Source organism: Numida meleagris, chromosome 2 (assembly GCF_002078875.1).
Source record: "Numida meleagris isolate 19003 breed g44 Domestic line chromosome 2, NumMel1.0, whole genome shotgun sequence".
Classification (NCBI taxonomy): domain Eukaryota; kingdom Metazoa; phylum Chordata; class Aves; order Galliformes; family Numididae; genus Numida; species Numida meleagris.
Genome location: NC_034410.1, coordinates 62,012,057 through 62,017,166, shown reverse-complemented (window position 1 = coordinate 62,017,166; position 5,110 = coordinate 62,012,057).

The window sequence follows — 5,110 nt, the reverse complement described above, 5'->3', positions numbered from 1 at the left end:
CAGCCCAAGGAAACACCATATTAAATTGCCTACATCTTCTTTGTTCAGCCTCCTGCATATCTACCAAACACGAGTCACTCATTTTCATGGAGGCACAACTATCGTGAACTCTGAAGGATTTGCAAAGATGATAATTGACAGGAACCTCTCTATTTCCAAAAGCGAGGTCTCAGAATGGTGAAAATGAATGTTTCTGATCAAGGTGCACATTTGAGTTGAACCTGTCCTCATGGCATGTCTCCATAAGGGAAGCAAGCTTTGCACACAGAGATGCAGCATTGAACACTCTCTTCTGTGGTGTTCCAGTTTGATGTTTTCAGGACAGAAAAGTGTTTAGGGTTCAACAAGATTTAGATTATCTTCAATGGCTTTGAAAAATCCCTGTCATGATACTTAGCATCATGACTGAAACCTGTGTTGTACCGCATTCAACATTACGTTGTGGAAAATCAGGGTAGCCAAGAATTGTTGCTATTGCTGTCTTGCGTAACTGGTGGAAAATAAAAGGAAGTGTATGGACTCTGGAAGCAAGTTCAGGTGACATGGGAAGACTATCGGGATGCTGCTCGCCTTTGTGGGGAGAAAATTCTTGTAGCCAAAGCTCAGTTAGAGTTGAAGCTGGCCAATACTTTGGGGGACAATAAAAAGTGTTTTTTTTTTTTTTTGTTTTTTTTTTTAATACATTAACAACAGAAGGAGATCCAGGGAGAACATTGGTTCGATACTAAATGAGAATGGTCATCTTAAGAAAAGAGACATAGACAAAGCAGAGACTTTTAATGCCTTCTTCACCTCTGTCTTCAACTCTGATGTTGGGCTCAGGCACCTCACGTGCCCTAAGCTGACGTACTGTGACTATGGCAGCAACCATCTCTCAGCCAACCCCAAACTTCTGCTGGATTTGCTGCTCCACCTGGATGCATACAAGCTGGGACATGGGACACGATGAGATTCATCCCAGGGTACTCAGAGAGCTGGCTGATATCATTGCGAGACCCCTCTCAATTATTTTTCAGTGGTTCAGGGAATCTGGAGAGGCCCCAGCTGACTGGAAGCTGATAAACATTGCTCCAATTCTCAAGAAAGACAAGAAAGAAGAACCTGGTAATTACAGGCCTGTCAGTCTCACTTCAGTACCTTGGGAAGTTATGGAAAAAATTATGTTGGGGTTAGTGAAAAACAGCTGAAGGACAATGTGGTCACTGGTCACAGCCATCATGGGTTCATGAGGTCATGTTTAACAAACTTAATTTCCTTTTATGACAAGATCACCCATCTAGTTGACAAAGGGAAGCCAGTTTACGTCTACATCAATTTCAGTAAGGCTTTCAGTACTGTTCCTCACAGGGTCCTGGACAAAATGTCCAGCACACTAGCTGGTCAAGGGAAGTGATTGTCCCTCTCCAAACTGTGCTGTGCGGCCTTACCTTGAGTTCTGTGTGCAGGTTTGGGCACCACAGTGCAAAAAGGTCATAAAACTATTACAGAACGCCCAAAGGAGGGCTATGGAGATGGTGAAGGCTCTAGAGGAGAAGACATGTCAGGAACCACTGAAATCCATTGGTTTGTTCAGCCCAGAGAAGAATAATGGGAGATCTCACTGCAGCCTACAGCTCCTCACAAGGGGAGCAGAAGAGTGGTGCTCATCTCTGCTCTCTGATAACAGCAGTTCAAGGGAACGGCATGGGGCTGTGTCAGGAGAGGGTCAGGTTGGATATCAGCAAAAGGGTCTTCACCAGAGGGTGGTCAGGCCCTGGGACAGGCTCCCCAGGGCAGTGGTCATGGCCCTGAGCTGCCAGAGTTCAAAGACTGATTGGGCAATGATCTCAGATACAGGGTTTGAATTTTGGGTGGTCCTGTGTGGGGTCAGGAGCTGGTCTTGATGGTCCTTATGGGTCCCTTCCAACTCGGGATATTCTATTATTCAGTGATCTGTTTTTTCATTTTTCTCCTTTGACTTTCTCTCCTCATCCTAGTACAGCACAGAAATGTTATCTGGTTAAGATACTACACTGCGCCTTTCCAATACACAACTACATCTGTTCTCAGTGCCAATTTCTCTCTCAGCAGGAAAAAAGCTAACTCAAATAGTGGCATTTCTATCTAGAAACCAAACACACATCATTTGCACTGTCTATACTTCAAATTCTTGGAGGTGGAAAAAAGAGCTTCTATCTGTGAAAGAATCAAATACTGAAGTTGTCCCACACTGTAAAATTTAGCAAATCTAAAATGGTCAATTCATGCTGCCTGTATGTCTGGGGTTCCAAAAGCATTAGCCAACTCTTGGTCTCATACCAGGAAACCAGATAAACCTGACTGCTTAATCTTGGGCTGCTTTAATCCCAGGAGAGATGGGGTTTGCAAACCTTACTAAGGATAAAGGAGTTCAAGGGAAATTAGGTGTGATTCATACTCAGCATCAGCTACTTTTAAAACACTTATATAGCTATGTAGAATTCATTTTCTTTTGATAAAATTAAAGATCCCTGATATTGCCTAACAGGAAGAATATGATCTTCAAATGAAGAAGTTTGAGCACTCTGTCAGATTTTAGCTTCAGATGCACTGCACTGGATAGTGTAAAGCAGGCATAGGACACTGTACTAGGCGTAGGACACTAACCTGAACTGCATACTAAGGGCAGGTTTTAGCCTATTTCTCACTAAAGCGATTTTCCAGCACCAAAATTTGGATAGTAGGCAAAGTAAATAATCCTAACTTTAGGCTAGTTCAACAAAAGATTAAAGGCATGTTAAATCTTAAAGAGCTTAAATACTGCGTAGTTCTGCCTGGAGCCTACGTTAACTTTGCTTTATGCATTAAAGCCTTTCAGGGGCCCCAAATCCCCCTTGTAGAAATGTCCACAATTGTCCAAATCTTGTTTATTTCAAACTGAAACACCCATCAAGTTCAACATAAGTGGGTATACCTTTACCTGCATGCAAGAATAAGCAGATTTACGGGATTAGGCATTAGAGCACTGATATGGCAGGCTACATTTAAAGACACAGAGAGCAGGAGAGAAGCCATTTATCTCTCAACAACACCATTCTCCACTGGATAATGTGGCTTTTCTCTTCTCAGTCACAGTAGTCAAGAGCCATGCCTCCTCCACAACTCTCTTCCAAAAGAGTACTTTTAACTTTTAAGCTATGTTTTAAGCTACAGAAGGGATATTTACAATTCCTGCAGCTATCACTGTTTCACTCATGAGGGTCAACTATTTAGCTGGACTTGGTCATGCAAATTAAGACTAAGATGGGTGTGAGTTACTTATCTGCAACTCTGTGTGCTTTTTTATTCTACTTAGCTTCTTCTTAGCTTTCAAATGGCAGCAGAATTTGACCTACAGCAAAATGGGCAAAATTCAAACCAGTCACTCGTAGGAGAAGCAAAATATCCTTCATTTTCAACAACGGCTTCTCTCTGGTTTGTTTCCATAGCACTGCTGGTAGGAAATAGAACAAACCAAAAATCAGTAACAATGCCCATAATGCAAAGAAGCTTTAAACAAAATGTAGGAAGTCTATTTTATAGCTTCCTTAATTTCACTTTAAGTTATACTGGCAAAGAATAGCAAATAGAACCAGTTTAAAAACTCTAGCACCGGTGTGAAAGAAAACTGATGGTACCACTTCATTGCTGGCATGGAAGGGCTCTGTGGGACTTGGGGTATAGACAGAGCGACTGAGAGTATTAAAATCTATTCCCTCTTCACCACGGACTTAGTACTAAGACAACTATGGGCAAGATGCCATTTCTGCTTCATCAGTGAAACAGAGAGAGGATTTTTCTGCCTCATAGGTGAGTCTAAGATTAATGTCTATAAATGGCCTGAATAATCAGAAGTTTTATATTAAGTATAAAACTAAACAGAAAGATTTTTTAAACAGGTAAAATGTAAACAAAACCTTTCACTAAGTTTCTGAGCTGTTACCTGTACCATACATAAAATCCCTCTAGAAAAAATAAGTATGAATCCATTTCATTGCTTCCCTAACTTGTGAAGTTTAGCTTTCTTATTATTTCCTGGCCTCCAGAATACAGTTACAATTCTATACACTTTCTAGAACAGTAAACAGTCCAAAAAGTTTCCATGACTGAACAAGCAGTGGTCAAATGTAAGATAAGGGCTTGTTTGTGCCTGGGAGCATGGGAGGCAGGAAGAAACAATTAAGACAAACCAGGTTAGAAAGGAATGCACTTATTAACCAAAAAAAAAAAAAAAAAAAAGACTTAAAATAATTTATCTCCTCTGTCCTCAAAGGCAAGCTAATGAGAAGAGAGATTTTCCAGGAAGATGGAAAGATGGAATGAGGTCAAGGAGTTAACCCATGAATGCAATTGGCAAGACCTTTCCAAAATAATGGAATCGATAAGAAGTAACGATTTGTTCAGGGAGAAGAAAGGATTTGAAAGAATTGACCAGGCTATCACAACAGATATGAAACATGACCAATTTGTATTAGTATGATGGGAGTTCTTAAAGCAGGAATAGAAAGCTGAAACAACCCACAGTACATCAACACAGCATGCAAAAAGGGAAAGGGCATCTGGAAGACAGACAGTTAGAAAAGTAAGGACAACAAACAGGAATGTTGCACGTCTAAATCTGAAAGTACGTGGTAAATTCATAGCACATAAGAGGTTAAACAAAAAAACCCCAACAGTTGAATGCAGCATCAGGAAACACTGTAGGTTTAGGAGAGGGTTCTGAGCATTAGTTCTTCCACACTTTTATTCACACCATATATATATATTAATATTAGAATAATTAGCAGTTTAATGGTACTGATCTAGTGAAATACTGAAGAAATCCATTGCACAGTCAATTACTTTTCTATTCAAGTGTACCAAATAAAAGCAAAAATGTAATGTGAAAGCAACTGCAAATGCATACTAATTTAGGAAATTAGAGCTCCCTTAGTCCTCTGAAGAAGGCGGAAGTGGATGGTGTCACAGTAGTAAATAGTTGACATCAGAGACACCTTGGGCTGCCCTTAATTTTTAGTGTGACGTTCAATCTCATAGCTATTTCTTATAACACAGTTTTTGTGCAAAGAGGAGAAAGATGTGTAGCATAAGAATAGCAAACAATCACTTTTCA